We start from the raw sequence: 18,181 nt of genomic DNA, 5'->3' as shown, positions 1-18,181 counted from the left end.
TCTTCTCCCAAGTAACAAGTGATAGGATAAGAGGAAACGGCCTCAAGCTGCGCCAGGGGAGGTTTAGGTTGGATATTAGGAAAAACTTCTTCACTGAAAGGGTAGTCAGGCACTGGAACAGGCTGCCCAGGGAAGTGGTTGAGTCTCCATCCCTGGAGGTATTTAAAAGGCAGGTAGACGTGTTGCTTGAGGACATGGTTTAGTGGTGGACTTGGCAGTGCTAGGTTAACAGTTGGACTCAATGATCTTAAAGGTCTTTTCCAACCTAAATGATTCTATGAAACCTAAAAGCTGACCCCATAGGTGCCGTCAGAGGTGACGGTGACAGGATAGCAGCATCTCAAGCTGAGGAGAACCTCACTGCAAGGGGTGGTCATGCTTATGGCACATGGGGGGTCTCTCCCTTGTCGTGATCTGTCTGCCAAGGCCTAACCCTGCAGGGACAGCGCACTTCGCAACCAGTCCCATATGTGAGAGGTAGGATTTAGTCTGCCGGGGTGAAAGTGCCAAAACTCAGGCAGGCGCAGTGTGATGGTGTCCCCATGGTAATCCAGAGAGGTTAGTAAAGCACAGATCCCAGCAGAGGTTTCTGGGAATTGAAAAGATTAAGTGAAAAATCCTCAACCATTTTGGCATGTGTTGTATCAAGCATGATGCTTCAGCAATGTTTCTCATGCTGATTATTTCAGTAATCACTTCAAATTCTGTAAAACTGCCTGAAAAAAACCAAATTGATTTAAATAACTCATTTAAGTCTTGTGCATTTGCACTTTTTCTATATTCCTAAAGAAAGGTTGTTCCTTGATAATTGTTTAAAGGGTTTGACTCAGAAGATGCGTTTTTATGGCATATTTTTTAATAAGGAGCACAGCTTTTATATGAATTTACGTAAGCAGTGATATACAAGCTATTCAAATTTCAGTTTTTACCCTTTAACTTAAATATATGATTTAAGCCTTTTTGACAAAGAGCTTTACATGCCTTTATTTGTAGTTTGCCTTATGATGTACATGAAACATACAATTCCATCAAAAAACAAAATCCACTCAAATTATTTTACTGATTCAAGACTTTTCTAAAAGTATTTGGTATAGGGGAAAAACAGATTCTTTCAAAACATTTAGACCATTTAAATCCACTTTGGTAAAAGCGTTTACTGCAGCTAGTGAATTTAACTGATTTTTTATTATTTCCTCTGTGTTTCAAGAATTTAAAACTAGGAAACTGGGCCCAGCCCCACACACCTCCCCGAACTGCAAGTCCCATCAGGCCCTGCGGCGCGAAGGCTGTGCGCGGGGGAAGCCGGGACGGAGGCGGGAGGCTCGAGGCGGTGGAGGTCGCCATAGAGGAGAAGCCCCAGCGGGTAACGCTGGGTCTCGGTCTCGTCCTGGCTTGGCTGTCACGTGTGCGGGGTTTTTGCAGGTGGCCACATTCTCTGGCTGCTTCTCGCCCGCCTGGGGGCTCCAGCCCAGCCCAGGGCCTCGTGGGGGGCACTGGGCGGGGTGGGTGCGGCGCCCTCCTGGGGCGAGCTGCGGGTGCTGGGGAAGGTACCGGCGCGGAGCTGGCCCCGGTGCGTTATCGGAGCCCTCGTGCTGCTCTCCCGAGAGTGTCTCTTTCAGCCCTTACAGGTGAGGGACCCGAGTGGTTGCGCTGAAGGTTTTGTTGGGCCCTGGCAGCTGTCGCTCTGCTTGTCTGGCGCTCGGGCGTGCGGGGTTTAAGAGTAGAAACGAGCCCGTGTCTTCTTCTTGCCCCCTTAAACGTTGGGGGACAGGCAAGACGTGGTCACTGGGTGGGTGTTGCAGCGGTAAAGTCTATGTTCACCTACTTCATCCTCTGCTACTAGGTAACAGCCTGAGCTCACTGACCTTTAAGTATAAGCTCACAGCTGGTTTAAAATGCTAGGTTATGAAGATCTTGGATGTCTGAAGTTTTTGCATTTCAAATCATTATCCTTGCAGAAAGATGCAATTCATCCTTTGATCGTGAACTTGGCATTTTTGCAGCATCAGAGGTTTCATCTACATATGGCTAGTGTTGTTTGCTTCTAAGGGCTTCATGGTTTTCTCCCCAGAATAGCTCAGGGTGATGTTTGTTGTGTGCAGTATATGTAGCTGAGATGCTGGTATGGTGGAAGCATAAAGGACATGCTAGAAAGAAATGTCTGTTTAAGTTATAAGGCTGAGTCCTTTTCCATTATTAGGTTGCTTAGCCTTAGAGGAGAATTTATGTTTCCTCAGTGTTGAACTTCCATGTATTCAATTATTATTGGTCATAATCTAATCTTTAAGTGCCACCTGTGATCTCTCTCCCATTTCTGACCTTGTTTTCAGTGGTAGAAATTGTGCTCTGCAGGGCTTATGCCTGCATATTGTAGTAACTCTTTCTCCTCTGTTAGCCTGTAGAGACTGTTCCCAATGATAATGGTTTGGGCAGTTTTATCCCATGCTGCTTTAATGCAGTTTTCACCAGCTGCCCAAATACCCATTTAACATCTCTTGGATCATTAGTGTGTCTGTAGCAAACAGGTCATGTAAATAAAAAGGTAAAATTTTATCACCTGGAGATAAGCAGGTATCCAGAGAAATGAGGGAGATTAAAAGGGAAATGGTTTTCTAAACTACAGAGGGTGTTTGAAGAAGAGACAAAGGAGTTGTCTCCCCTTTTTCCACCCATTCCTTGACCGATATAGTAGGAGTTATTCTTCAGGAACGCAGAGCTTGCAGCACTTTACATTTCTTGCATCTGTCAGCTATTTTCTGTCATTTCACTTGACTTTTTTGTTTTGTTTTGTTTTGTGGTTTGTTTTTTTTTTTTTCTTCCCTTCTCTGGCAGGCTACTTTATGGCTAAAGAAAATATATGGGAATTGGCCTATTCCACAGTACAAAGTGAATGCAGGGACAGTTGATATCTTGTATGAGCTTGTAGAATGCAATGAAGCCAGAGACAGGGATGTTTCTTTGCTGATAGAGGACATGAAGCAGAAGGTGAGTTTGAAGCTCCAGTTCTCAGTTTCATCAAAGTTAGTTTTTCTTAGTGACCATGAAGATTGCCTTTGTTAAAATCTTACAAACAAATAAATATATATATAAAAAAAATATATGTATATAAAAATTGGAACGAATTCAGCTTTTGTTCTGGTACAGCTTTTACTACAATGCATCCCATGCCTTCCTTTCAGCAAAACTTATGGTGACATAAGGTTAGTCAAGAGCAATTTTTTAAGCTGTCTTGAGCAGGCTGTAAATACGGATGAGCAGATTAATTGCTAAAACCTCCTAGTCTGCTGGGCTGAGTAGCACAGCACTGAAATATTGGCTGGATAGACAGGGAAGCAACCCTACAGCTGATTTAAGAATCTGAGCTGGTGCTAATCCACTGTTAAGGAAAGCACTCAAAGAATCTGAAACAACAGTGAGGTGATTAAGTTATGTTCGAGCTGTCTAGAGTGAGTGTTTGATAATGTAGGTTTTTTTTGAGCGAGTGGTTCAGGGGACCATAATACATTTTTAACACACGTGTTAAAAGAGAGTGTCATATCTAGGCCTTAAAAGAACAGTAATATTAAAAAATTACTATTTTGGGTTGTATTTGTTTTCCAGCTAACTATCTACAGGGCCTTCTTGCAGAAAGCCTGGATCTTTCCCTATCCAGTCTGTCCAGTGAAGGCACCAGCTGCTTCAATGTCCTGGTAAATAGCACAATGACACTTGAAACAAAGGACACTTCTCTTGCCAGGTAATTCTTCCCACTGTGTATCAGGGGTGATGGTCTGTGCTGTTTCCCTCTGGTTTTTCAATTCAACAGTTTCAAACTTGACTTTCACACCAGGAATCTTACTTGTCCAGCTTCTTTTGCACCCCTTGGGCAGCTTTGGAGGACACAGGAACTGAGCACAAAGCTCTAACTCTTGATTATCCCAGCAAAGGAAGTCTCTGAAGCCTGAGAGGTGCCTCGGCCACAGTTAAATCCCTCTTTTGCCCCTGCATTTGTGGTCAGACTGTCATGCCAGGTAGCACAAGCTAGAGCAGGTTTCATACTGCTTAGGCAAGGACTGGGGAACTGTAACTGGTCTTTCAGTCTCGGCTCCTCTTTCTTCCCTCTCTTTACCTGGCCTCAGTTAATGTAAGGAGATTTCCCTCAGCCACAGAGAAATGGCAGCTGTTAGCCTGCTCTTCCTGGGCCCCTTTCCCTAGCCTGGCTTTGACCCATAACACAGCAGGTTTGTGCTGAGCACTGGCAGTAAGGAAGGGCCAAAATGTGCCTTGGAATCCAGTTTTTGTATGCTGTTCAGGAGCTTGGCTCTTACAGCTCTTCTCCTGAGCTGGAGGGGCAAGCAGCTTTGAACCATTTGGGAAGAGGAAGAGACTGAAATACTGCTGGGCATGTCCCGGGGATGTGCATTTTCAGGGACTGGATACAGTTTCTCTCAAAGGCAGTTTGGCAAGCCAGGAGTGGAGCATCTGATCATGTCAAACCCAGTGGTTATATTCACTAGAGTGCCAGGTCTTGTTCACTTCTTCCTACTGAGATTGCTGGGCCATTTCCCCTTCCAGATGAAATCTTTGTTAGTTAAGGGAAGCAAATACCCTTGGTGACTTATTTTACTTTCCTCCTTGTCCTGGTTTTGGCTGGGATAGAGTTAATTTTCTTCCTCATACCTGGTATAGTGCTGTGTTTTGGATTTAGTATGAGAATAATGTTGATAACACACTGATGTCTTAGTTGTTGCTAAGTAGTGCTTACCCTAGTCAAGGACTTTTCAGCTTCCCATGCTCTGCCAGGTGCACAAGAAGCTGGGAGGGGGCACAGCCAGGACAGCTGACCCAGACTGGCCAAAGGGCTATTCCATACCGTATGTCATCATGCTCAGTATATAAACTGTGGGGAGTTGGCTGGGGGGCAGCGATTGCTGCTCAGGGACAGGCTGGGTATTGGTTGGCAGGTGGTGAGTGGTTGCATCACTTGTTTTTCCTGGGTTTTGTTCCTCTCTTTGTCGTTTTCTTTTCCACTACAAATTATTATTATTTTAATTGTTAAACTGTTCTTATCTCAACCCACGGGTTTTCTCACTTTTGCCCTTCCGATTCTCTCCCCCATCCCACCGGGGGGGAGTGAGCGAGTGGCTGTGTGGTGCTTGGTTGCTGGCTGCGGTTAAACCAGGACACTCCTCTAAAATAGCTGGCAGTTATCTGATGTATCATAATACGAGAACAAAAAAAAGTCATTTCTGGAAAGTGTGGAAAAAAATAATAATATAATTCTGAGTTTCAGAAGAGCTGACTCCTGAGAATTCCCACTGAATCTCTTTTCAACAGCTGCTTCTGTGCCATCAATGATATGACTTTGGAGCTGTATGCAACAGAATCAAAAACCAGAGAAATGGAACTGGAATTGACCAACATTAGGAAAAAAACTAACTGCAGTGCTGATGCTGGAAAAGTGATTAGAGGAGTGAGTAATGGATGAGAAAAGGGAAAGATGCAAGCAATACTGCTGGTCCCTGCAATGTGGAACACTGGTTGTGATAACTAAGAAGGATAACTGAATTTTCAGGGGTTTGACACATCTCTAATTCACAATATTTGGAAGTATCTATCAAAAGCCATGTGCTTTGGACACATTCGGCAATCAGAAGAGATTTAGGGTATCATCAAACCCATTATTTTAAACAAAAAATGGTCTAAAAGCAGTTTTCAGATATGGGCTGGTATCTTCCACCAGTTGCCTTCATCTGAGGTTGAAGGCAAACCTGATTTTCTTACCACATTTAGCGTGGGCTCTGTAGGCGTGGCCCCTCTCTGTGATCCGAAGTTTAGCTTGCATAACAGGTCTCTAACTGAATTAGGGAGTTATCATAGAATGCTTTGGGATGGAAGGGACCTTTAAAGGTCATCTAGTCCATCCCCCCTGCAATGGGCAGGGACATCTTCAACTAGATCAGGTTGCTCAGAGCCCCATCCAGCCTGGCCTTGAATGTTTCCAAGGATGGGTCATCTACCACCTCTCTGGGCAACCTGTTCCAGTGTTTCACTACCCTCACTGTAAAACATTTCTTCCTTCTATCTAGTCTGAATCTACCCTCTTAGTTTAAAACCATTACCCCTTGTCCTATTGCTATTGGCCCTGCTAAAAAGTCTGTCACCATCTTTCTATACAAAAAAGATGTGGACAGGCTGGAGGGGGTCCAGAGAAGGGCCACCAAGATGATCAAGGGTCTGGGAAGCCTGCCATATGAGGATAGGCTGAGAGAGCTGGGCTTGTTCAGCCTTGAGAAAAGGAGGCTTAGAGGTGATCTCATCACCATGTACCAGTACTTAAAGGGCAGCTACAAAGAAGATGGAGACTCCCTTTTTACAAGGAGTCACATGGTAAGGACAAGGGGTAATGGGTACAAGTTACTGCCAGGGAGATTCCGATTGGACACGAGAGGGAAATTTTTCACAATGAGAACAGTCAACCATTGGAATAATCTCCCCAGGGAAGTGGTTGACTCCGCTAAGCTGGACACATTTAAGACTCAGCTGGACAGGGTGCTGGGCCATCTCGTCTAGACTGTGCAAATTCTTGCCTAGAAAGGTTGGACCAGATGATCCTCGAGGTCCCTTCCAACCGGGTATTCTATGATTCTTATAAGCACCCTTTAAGTACTGAAAGGCCGCAATAAGCTCTCCCCGCAGCCTTCTCTTCTCCAGGCTGAACAACCCCAACTCTCTCAGCCTTTCCTCATAGGAGAGGTGTTCCAGCCCTCTGATCATTTTTGTGGCCCTCCTCTGGACCCGCTCCAACAGGTCCATGTCCTTCCTGTGCTGAGGACTCCAGAGCTGGATGCAGTACTCCAGGTGGGGTCTCACCAGAGCAGAGTAGAGGGGCAGACTCACCTCCCTCGACCTGCTGGCCACGCTGCTTTTGATGCAGCCCAGGATATGGTTGGCTTTCTGGGCTGTGAGAGCACATTGCTGGCTCATGTCCAGCTTTTCATCTATCATTACCCCCAGGTCCTTCTCCTCAGGGCTGCTCTCAATCCCTTCATCCCCCAGCCTGTATTGATAATGGGGATTGCCCCGACCCAGGTGCAGGACCTTGCACTTGGCCTTGTTGAACCTCATGAGGTTCACACAGGCCCACTTCTCCAGCTTGTCCAGATCCCTCTGGATGGCATCCCGTCCCTCAGGCGTGTCGACTGTACCACTCAGCTTGGTGTCATCTGCAAACTTGCTGAGGGTGCACTCGATCCCGCTGTCTATGTCACTGATGAAGATATTGAACAGCACTGGCCCCAGTATGGACCCCTGAGGGACACCACTCGTCACTGTTCTCCATCTGGACATTGAGCTGTTGACCACTACCCTCTGGATGCGACCATCCAGCCAATTCCTTATCCACTGAACAGTCCGCCCATCAAATCCATATCCTTCCAATTTAGAGAGGAGGATATTGGGGGGACCATGTAGTTATGCAGACAACTATTACTCTTTGCTTTTATGCAGATGGCTTTCCCCTTGGCCTTTTTTTCCCCTGGCCTTTGGGACTCTGAATGTAACAGCTGTGGATGTTTCCACTGGGAAACCTCACAGGGAAATGCCAGTTTTTCTTCATTCTCTTCCTTCTCGTGTTGGTTGTATTACAGGGTTTAGCTTGAGCATAAATAATTAAGCAGTATTTGTATACTGGTATCTCTTTGAATGTAAAAGTTTGTTTCTTTTTGTATTATTTTTTTTTAAGGGATCTTAAAAAAAAATGGCAAAACTTCTGGAAGTAGAAAAAGCTAAAGCTGGAAGCCAATCCCAGAACTTGAAGTTCCTGAAAGATAAATCTGAAGATTTAAAAATCAGGATCAAGGCTATTGAGTTAGATGGAAGGAATTTTCTAACAAGACGTTGTGACATGATGGCACAGTCATGGTTGGTCAGGCCCAAAATTGTAGTTAAAGACATCCCTGGAGCTTCCTAAACTCCAGGATTTAGGAATCTTGGGCTAACGTGTTACTACACTTTGGTTGTTCCTGCTATATTCATGGTCTCTCTCCAGGACATCCTATGGTAAATGCAAGGACACTTTCTCTTTCACTGAGAACTGTATTAGCTCCAACTACCTTGTGCTTATCGTGAGGTACTGTCGTATAAGAGTATACAGACAGCCACAAGTAGAGCAGCTGATTCACTGAGGTAAATTGTGTCTCAAAATTCTGAATATAGCCATTTTTTTAAAATTAACAAATGATTAAACACAGAAGGCAGAAGTTGTTCTGTCTTCTCCTTCACTTTTCCTACATGATGAAGGACATGTGAATGCTTTATTTGACACTTGGATGCTGTCTGATACCTTGACAAATGAGATGGAAAATGTATTAGAGTTGATGACATCTTACTGAGAAGCCTCTTCCCAGCCTTGCTATGTGCTCTTCTCCCAGTAGTTTTCTGAAAAGACTTGTTATTCTTGATATAAATTTTAGTAGCAACTGATTTCATATACCAACTATACCTGTGGTTCAAATAACACGTTTCTGTTGTTGACAAACTGTGTTCTTGTTTGCCTGTTTAGATCAAAACCCAAGGAAATGGTAAAATCTTTCTCCTCCCTGTTATATTTTGTGGTCAGTTATGAACAAACTCTTTCCTGTTTGTAGGAGCAGCTTGCTGCCACGGGGCTGAACCAATTGCTGACACGAGTCACTCGTGAGCCTGTCTGAGGTAGGTCTTTTGGTACAAGATGGATGTTTCTACAGTGCTACAGACCAGGCTTGTTTGTTGGGTGGTTTTGGGAAATGTAGTTTGCTATTTGGTTACCTGAACAAGTATTAATGGTAAAAAGAAGCACAAATAAAAATCCCGTAGATGGATACCTCTGAACTGGGGTATGTTGGATGGGTTTGTCTCTCCTAGAAACTGAGAAGCATCTATGGGTGCTGAAGTGGTACCTTTTCTTCAGGGTTAGATGTGGGCTTATTTTGGACTTGGGAAGAAGCTTTCCTTCTGGACTGATTAAGGGGAACAATTGGAATCTTTATTTTTGTTGCCTTTTGGTTTTCCCTCTCTTCTCTTTCTGCCTCTGTCTGTAATGGGGAATATAGCCTACTAGAGAATTTCCATGGAATAAATTCCCTGCCACAAAAAGAAAATTGGCAGCCTGTGATCTGCCTCCTCTCTGTAATGTGTGTTATAAACAGAGTAGATTTTCTGTGGACTATAATCTGTTATATGGCTGCCTGTATATTGCAATTACTTGGTAGAATGACCCAGGTGATTCTAGTTTGTGTGAAATAAACCTGCTTTCAAACACTTCAGAGCAAGGGGAGGAGGTCAAGTGAAACCCAAATTCTGAACCACTATGTGCTTTTTTTTCTTGTGTCTTTATAAAATTTTTCAGCTGTACTGTAAGCTCAGCGGGATAATTTGTTAAAGGTAAAAGCACATTTCTTGAGTTACTAGCTATAGATTCTCCAGCTTTGTGCTGAAGCATTTGTACACATGTAACATGTATTTGTGTTGTTCTGTCTGTACTCACCACATTTATTATTTGCTGTTACTGTAATGAGAACTTAGTCCTTCTCCCAGTTTCTTTTGCTAGCTTTTCCTGCATGTTAGTTAAGTTGAACGATGAAAATCGGTTTCCTGATTTTTTTATGTTGTCGTTCCCATGAACCAGCACTGGGTGGCAATGTTTACATTGCACAGTGTTTCAGAAGAGTACTAACCAAAAATCATTTCTGTTGGAATTTTACATACAAAAAGTCATAGGCAATTTTCTAGACTTGTTATCTTCTAGAACCTGAGCATAAGGGCAGGTCTGACTCCCTGACATTTCTATATCTGCTTTGCCAAGAGCTCAGTGAATTGGGCAGCACAAATGGCTTTGTCTTTGGAGTGCTGCGCTTTTTTTTTTTTTTTTTTTTTTTTGTACTTTAAGTTGATTATTTGAAAAGAGTTGAGGGCTGCGGAAGGTGCTCAATTTTCAGCCCCAAAGAGACATTATTTCCCCTTGTTAACAGAATAAGCAAAACAGTGCAAGTGTAAGGGGAATCTTTTTGCTGCTGCATGTGTAAAACTTTTCACACAGAAGCCATAGGCATGAGAATGTATCCCCTTCCTTGGAGCTCAGTTCTCTCTCTGGCCTACAGTGAGGTTGACAGTGGAAGTCCTCTGGTGGATTCTCATTTGAAATCCCCTTTCCTTTCAGGGAGGTGAGATCAGGTGGTTATACTCTAAGAAAAGACATCTGAAGATATCTTCAGAACGAAGAAAAATTAATTGATACCTCTGTGTAAAATTTTAACTGGGTTTGACTGACTGATAACTGAATGAATAGCAGATCTTTAGTTTTCCATGGGTTTTAAGAAGGATCGTGAAAGCTCTCACCAACATCTGTGAATTTTGAAATGCTGTAGATAATTGTGGATCTATTTCACTGATTTACATCACTTCTACAAGTAAGACTAAAGAATATAATCTGCCTTGCTCTCTTCACAGAAGATGGCTGGACTGCAGGAAGAAATTGTGCCTTTGAAGAAGAAACTGGAGTCCTACCTAGATTTAACTCCTGTAGTTATTTTTTCCACTGTTCTATTGTATTTGCCATCAGATTCATTTTAATGGACTTCAGAATGTAAAGGATATTGTTGTGATAGTTTCCGTCTCATTTAGGTGACTAAATCGCAGTTTTGAAAGCTCCTGTCTGTGTATCTTTTCTTCATTTTATATTTTGGCTATTGTCACTATTGGTCCCTGTGCTAGGAGTTACTATCAGACTGCCGTGTGAAGCATCTGTTATGAAAAGGATTTTACTCTTTTCAAATTAGAACACTTTTTACAAAAGACTGTTTCAGTTAAGGGTAATTTTGTCAACAACTTTATAATGGCTTAAAGAAGTCATGGGTAAACAGGGCTTTAGCCCATGAAACAGAAGGCCTTGGCTTTGCGTGACATCTGTACATCACCACCCGTGATATTTGGGACCACTAAACCCAAGTATTTCGAATCTCCTTTGGAAGATTTCCATTGCTTTTACAGATAAGTATTAAGGACTTTTATCTTTGTCGTTCAGGGGAGAAATAGCAAAAACTGGAGCGAATAGTTGAATGGGGTTTGGTTTCATTAAATACAATTGTGACTGTCTAGTTTACAGTTTTGTATTTGAGTTACCTGATATGGCCCCTGTTACCTCCTCATCTGAGCACCCCACAGCCTTTAATAGAGCTAACCTCAGACCTTTCTGTGTAAGAGGTGAAAAAGATTTATTCCAGTTCTTATAAATGGGGCACAGAGTTTCAGAGAAACAGACTTGTCCAAAATCACATAGAAGCTACTGCTATCTCCCTTCTAGAAGAAAAAGGATGAAGGGAGAGGGTGGGACTCCTCTTTTAAATCCATCTTACCCCAAGAGGCAGCTGCCTCCTTTCCTCAAGCGAAACAGGATGTTCAAATTGGATTAGGTTCTCTAATTCCCCCCTCCCTGCCATCTTGCTGTCAGTGGAGACAGGGAGAGCCCTGATGCCTCACTTCTGGTGGAGGCAGAAGGAGGGAAGAAGGTTTATCCTTGCAAGCTTATTGTGCTTTGGAAAATTCATGCATGGATGTGTTTAAAATCCAGTTCCTTGATTGGTAGGTTTGGAAAATTGCTAAAACCGGGGTTTTTTTAGACTTTAGGCCATACCAGACTTTTGAAAAATATGTGATTACCCAAACCAAACTGATACTAGGCTTTTAATGTCGGTGCCTTTTGCATGTGAAGGGTGTACACAGAACTGATTTCATTGTCCCTAAATTCCCCTGTGGCACATGATTAGACTCTTGCAATGATGCAGGGACTCTGTGTTTCCAGCTGAAATATTGATTTATTTTTTTTTATGCCATTTTCTCTCATTAGAATCCTTCCCTTGCACAAGTGAAGATTGAAGAAGTAAAATGAGAACTGGTAAGAGTTGTTTGTGGGGTTTTTTTTGTTTTTTGTTTTTTTTTTTTTTTTATCTTTCACAGTGATTTAAATGAGTGCTGTTGTTCCAAAACAAGCTATATATATTAATTGGTTGTGGATTTATCTACCTCAGATTGTAGTCTTAATGATCTCTAGAGGGAAATTTTGCTCTGGTAAGGCAGAAGCTGTGCATATTGATAAGAGGAACTGGTGGAGGAATGATAGCTATAAAGGCAGTTGGGCATAATGGTATCAGTGGGGATTAGGTATCTATATCCCTCTGGATTTTGTCTGCTTCACCTGTCAGAATGTTTATTCACTCAGCTGTGTTGCAGCTTATTGGTCTCGCAACCTTCCTTGCTGTTCCTGAACTCTCAAAGGGCTCCAGGGCCCGTATTTTATTTAACAGCTGCCTTGTAGACTGCAATGGGGACCTTCCCCTATAAAACATAATGCCCATTTCATCCATGCTTCTGTGATCTGCAGGTATGGTTGTTGAGAAACATTCATATAAAGCTGTTTGGGAAGTTCATATGTAGCTTTCCTGAGTGAGCTGGGCCACATTTGAGCATAAAACTTGTCTTTATTTCTTTGGGCTACTGTCTGCTTGCTCACAGATAAAGCACAAGGTATTCAGTGATAAGCCTTAAAGCTGTGATCAAAAATCACAGTGATTTGAGAGTATTTTGTACATTTTTCAGAAGGGACTGCTCAGGATGGTAATCCACTTGTTTTTGATTCAGAAATACAAACTCACCAGCCTGAGGCTTTTTATCAGGCTACTGTCAGAATACTCACCTCTGGATTGTACCTGTTCAGCTTGAAGGTGTCTAATATCACATCGGGGCACAGTATAAAGGCAACTGAGCTTGTTTAGCCCTTCATTTGGAGATTTCTCTGTAGTTGTCTACAGAGACTACTGCCATTTGCAGTAGTGAGACCTTCCGGTTCAGTTCTTGGGTTAATCAGTGCTAATAATATCCCAAGGTTTGATCATTGTAGATATGTTTGTCTAACAAGAATGTAAGAAAAGTTTCATGGTCACTGATTCCTCTTGGTTTTCTCTCCTGCTAGAATGCCTTGGAGGCAGAGTTCTCAAAGCAGATTGAGATGCCACAGCCCAGCAAACTCTAGTTCACCTGAAGTTGCCTGTGTGGAAAATTTCCCTTCTACTGTTTGTTTATTTGCACTAGTAAAACATTTTGGAATTCTTACTGTACTTCTGCAGCTTTCTGCCTTACTCTTCTTCCAGCAAGTATGTTCATTTTTAGGGGTTTGTGTAGCCTTGCATTTGTAGACATCACCTATTTTTCATAACCCCCAAATTTACTGTTTTCTTTATCAGTTCTTTTTCCATATGTGATATACACCTGTAACTGGCCTCCAGATGGCACTTTCACCGGGAGATGTCCCTGTCAGAATTTGGTTGACCATTACCACTTAGAATTGAAGTGATCAAGGAGGAAAAAAATACCCAGCAGCTGCATTCAAGCTGTGTGCCACAGCTGAGCCATCTGCAGCACATGCAACATAAATCAGTGGCAAGTTGTTGGGTCTGACAGTTCAGCTTTTAATGTAAATGAGGAAAGTCAAATAAATGAGACTTATGTAGCCAGTGGACTGTCAGAAAGATTTTTTCGGCTCTTCAGTTACGCATTTGCATGAGCAGAGCACCTTGTAGGGCAAGTGGAGATGTCCTTCCTCACTGTTGGTATTTTGGGGCAGTCCAGCTTCTCCAGCACGGGGATGGGATGCCAGTGCAGGAATGCATCACAGAGGTCCTGCTGAGACAGGAGCGCATCAGCCTGAGTGCTTGGCTGAGAAAATTTTTGATTTTGGGGCTTCACCCTCTGTCCTGGCAGCTGTTGAGTGTTTCCACGGAGGTCACAGTGGGTGGTGAGGAGCTGTGTGGCAGCCTGGAGGGAGGCTGCCAGCTGGACCCCTCAGCTGTTGTATATTATGAAATAATTGCCCAACTGAGAATGACAGGAATGTCTGGAGAGGCTTCTGCTGCTTCAGCCTTGCTTCAGATTACATCAGCTGCTCCATTCTGAACTCCCAGCCTGATTTTTGGAGACACTTGTCTATTAACACCTGCAAGCCAAGAGCAGTTGTGCTTGCTGGGAACTTTGTGTGGGGCTCCTGAAGCTCTGGGGCAGCTGCCCACAGTGTGGGATGCTGCGGGGCTGGAGCTGGAGCCAGGCTGAGCTGCAGATCCTTTTTACAGACAAAGTGCAAAAGATGTGCGTGCTTTATTACTGTGTGCTCAATTCCTCCTCCTGGAAAATGTGAGGATCCAAATTCTACCTGGAGAAAAAAAAAAAAGGAATTGAAATTATGCACTAGATATGAAAACCAGTGGTCAACCTCAAGTGTAAACTTGTATATGTTTTACCACAAAGTGACGTACTGCTCTTATCAGGTCAATATGCAAAATAACAACTGCTTTAGGGGAAAAAAATTAGAATTAATCCCCAAATTAGCTAGGGGATAGGGATTTATTTAAAAGAAAACATTTAGGTACTAAAACCAGAATAATAAAAATAAAATGCTAGAGAAATGCAAAATACATAAGGCAAATTTAAGGCTACTGAGATGAAATATGTATGTATTTACTCAAAATGCATTGAATCCAAAGATGTGGATGGAATCTCTTTTGGCTATGTATTTCAGCTAGTACTATAGAAATACTCTATTTGTTGCAAACATTTCATTGTGGTTGCTTTTCAATCTTCCTTTGACTGAAAGTATTCAAAATTTTTTTTCAGTCATATCAATCCTTTAGTAGATATAGAATATTAATATTGGACTTTGTAATTAAATACAATTTTAAAAAATATTAAAATACTTTCAAGATTTATTTTGAAAGTAATTTGGTTGCATTTTGTACCATCTCCAGTAAAACACTCCCAATATTCTTTTGATATTCAATTCTGTTTTGGGTACTTATAAGTAAAAAATGTGATGTGTCAAATTGTAAGTGTACTTAAGATTTTTTTAATTACATCTAGTACTGAATAGGTCTTACAGGTCTGGGAGAGATTTTGTATTTCTGAGCTATTCTTTGAATTTTTAAATTACAGGGTCAGCAGTGAAACAATAGTAATCCTGGTCCACACAGCCTTGCGTGCTGCAGGAAATCCTTCCGTTTGTCTCCGAGTACGCAGTTGCTGTTAGTAACTTCAAGTAGCTTTAGAAACATTTTTAATTTTCTTATACGCTCACTTCATTAAAAAACTTCACTACCAGGCTGGAAGGATTTCTGCTTCTCCAATTCAGAAATATTTCTTCTGGGGGGGGGGAAAAAAAAAAAAAAAAAAAAAAAAAAAAAAAAAACAACCCACAAGCGAGTAAGCAGAGGCTTTACCAATAAGCGTGTGTTTAAAGTAAAACTTGTGGTTTCTTCTCTCTTCACTGGGTACGGCTTACGTGGGAGGATACAGCACTGCCTCCATCTGCCTTGAAGTCATTCAGTGTTACAGGGTCCTTCCTCAACCATATAATCTCTGGAGAGAGAGGAGAGAAAAAAACAAACAAACAAACAAAAAAAACCAACAACTCCAAAACTAGGACCTAACCTAATAAATGTTTCCTCTAGCCCCTTGCTAAAGATACCTTTAATTGCCTTTACCAGCCAATATGGGCTGGTAAAACCCAGCAGCAAGGAAAGATTTTTATCTCTCCTCCTTCCCTAGAAGACATAGGCTATAGCTCAGGGGTGGGTGAACCCCTTGGGGTCCTAAGCAGTTTTCCCGTGGTCCCTGTTTGGCTGCTGCTGGTGGCTGTAGAGGAGCCTGGGTGCCTTCGCCGTGAAGGAGCGGGAGTGCAGCGAGGAGACGGCTTGGCTGGGTTTCAGTGGCTCATTTGTGATTTCAGATGCTTGGTAGCCTGCAGCCCAGCTTGGAAAATGGGCGTTGTTTAAATGTTACTCGGAAGGTGAAGTGTCTATATATTCCTTCTGCAGAGGATGCTTTTAGTCATGTGCTTATGGATACCGCCATCAGATGCATGAGGATGAGCTCATGAAAAGTCATTCTCCCAGTCTGGAGCCGGAGGGAAACTTTTGGCTTGGGGCTGGTTGCGAGATAGGAGCAGGGATGGAGGAGCTCTGCTCCCCCTGCAAAGAGCTGGGTGAGGGAAGCCAGCCTGGAAACCCTTACGAGCCAAAGTGCTCTCACAACCAGCTTTTACTTTGACATGGGAACGTGGCTTGGGGTCGCTCCTGCTGTCTGCTCCAGTGCTGAGCTAATTTCCTCCCATTGTCTTTGGGGAAGTGCAACAGAGGAGAGGTGGTGGTGGTGGCCCCCTGGAAGCTCGGCCGTGGGGCTGCACCACTGGGGCCCTCCGGAGCTGAAGGAGCCTCCACCACTCCCTTCCCCTGTAAGCCTTTCTAGAGATGTCCCACTGAGACTCCCATTTCTCAACTGCATTTCTTCATGGCGGAGGAGTTCTTATCGCTTCCTTGTGGAAGTAACTAATGCTGAAATCATTTCACTCTTGGCAGAGGCGGTCAAAGAGTGATAAAACAGAGCCAAAGGAGAGTAGAAGAGGTGCTGGGCTGTACTCCCTAAATTCCTGGAGCCAGCATCACCTCTTGCCTTTCCTCCTCCCTTCCTAATATTTCAGCCTATCTCCCTGAAAATTCAGAATGAGTCCCCTGGTATTTCTCCTAATCTGGCATTTAAAATCTCAGGCAATAAAGCTTTCACCACTTCCTTTAGGGAGACAATTTTCCAGCCTACGGTTCTCCATTCAAAAGCTTTCCACCCTAATTCTCAGCTCAAACATGCCCTTCTTTAATTTCACCCCATTAAAATCATTAACGTATCACCAGTCTTCTCCCTTCGTGCCACTTCATTCAAATGTTTACAGATCACTAATGTCTCCCTGCTTAGTTTACTAATTCTGTTGTACCTCTGATAGTCAGAATTTCTTTTTTTCTTTCGTAATGCCTCCAGGCTGCCAATTCCTTCAGTTGTGGCTCTTTGAGCTCCTTTCTATTTATCCCTCTTCTTGCAAATGCGAGGCAGATGCTTACCACCCTTGCCTGTGTCGTTATGCTTTTCTGTATGTCGTCCAAAACTACATTGCCTGTTCCTTGCTGCCATGTCCTAACGCCTGTGCAACAGCGTGCCGTCCTCCGGGTGTCTTTCAGGAGTCATGCCTCCAAAGCACATCCTTCCCTTTAAATGTTGATTCTGGATTATTTTCCCAGAAGTAGCTAGCTGGGTTGCGGAGGTTGATTTTAGTTGGTGGCAGGGCATGGCTAGAGCTGCGTAGGAAATCAGAGCAGACTCTGGATTAGAGCCCCCAGCAGCCCCACACAGGGCAGGTTTTATCTTTTCCTAAGTATGGATTTCATTAGTGCCCTGCTTGTTCCCTCTTATGCTGACACCACCGATATTGGATGCAACAACGAGGCTGGTGCTCTTGCAAAGGAAGTTTTTTACATGATTGGTGAGAAATATCTTGCAAAGTACTGTTTTAAAAGAGAATAATGAATTCCTGAATATGTAGCTCTACTTCTACCTGAATCTCTCTCTCATTCTTATTTCTCCTCAATGTGCTAAATTCTCCTGAGGTAGTATGTGATGTCTGTCTTTGTTTCCCAAGTCCATGTAGGTGATTTGGGTGGTGGTGGGGGGTAGACGCGTACGCACGTTTCTATACTATCAACCCTATAACTGATTCTGTGCCACAAGCAGTGGCTGTGGAGGAGCAGGATCCTCCAAGGGTGCTTCTGCCATACGATGCATGTTTAACACTTGGATTTCCCAGGCGTTTGTAGGCCCTGATCAGGATTTAGGGACTACACTGAAATGATTGCTGCCATGTTTTCAAATTGCAGAGAACTACCTACAATGTATTGTGCAGTTGTGCAGCATATATACCCCGGGGCTGCACAGCTAAATACTCTGATTAAGAAACATCATAACTATGTTTAATGTATGCATTATAGTGTTGCCCTAATTGCGCACCATGCTTCCCCCACCCAGCCCCCAGGTCTCTGATCTCAGGGAGTGCAAAGGCAGGATCACCAGGATCAGCGTTGGAGGGAGAATGAGCGTTGGCTGAGAGACTGGTGAGAGGCATTTGTGGTGCTGGGTTCCTGCTGCCTTTGCCTGTGTCTCTCCCAAGCTCGGCCCTCCTCATCACCCAGCCCCTGCACCAGGGGAAGATGTTACTTTCTTCTTGTTTCCTGGTTTCCTTCTGCTTCCTCCTCTGCTCTTTTCCTCCGGTGAGTCGGCTCCAACCACCGTGCTTGGTTTG

At 43.3% G+C, this 18,181-nt stretch overlaps 1 pseudogene across 1 annotated transcript in view; it reads left to right on the top strand.

Annotated features, from left to right (window-relative positions):
- Positions 1-13,045, top strand: part of LOC309601921 (HAUS augmin-like complex subunit 1) — a 303,238-nt pseudogene extending 290,193 nt beyond the window's left edge. The window contains exons 2-9 of the transcript in view: positions 2,833-2,989; positions 3,601-3,736; positions 5,317-5,440; positions 7,738-7,906; positions 8,628-8,691; positions 10,468-10,539; positions 11,864-11,911; positions 12,986-13,045. The product of the transcript in view is annotated as an HAUS augmin-like complex subunit 1 (transcript). The remainder of the gene's footprint in view (positions 1-2,832; positions 2,990-3,600; positions 3,737-5,316; positions 5,441-7,737; positions 7,907-8,627; positions 8,692-10,467; positions 10,540-11,863; positions 11,912-12,985) is intronic.
- The last annotated feature ends 5,136 nt before the right edge of the window (positions 13,046-18,181 follow it).

Source organism: Platalea leucorodia (genome assembly GCF_965183815.1).
Source record: "Platalea leucorodia genome assembly, chromosome: W".
Classification (NCBI taxonomy): domain Eukaryota; kingdom Metazoa; phylum Chordata; class Aves; order Pelecaniformes; family Threskiornithidae; genus Platalea; species Platalea leucorodia.
The sequence above is the reverse complement of the archived record's forward strand: the minus strand, read 5'-3'. Positions and strand labels throughout refer to the sequence as shown.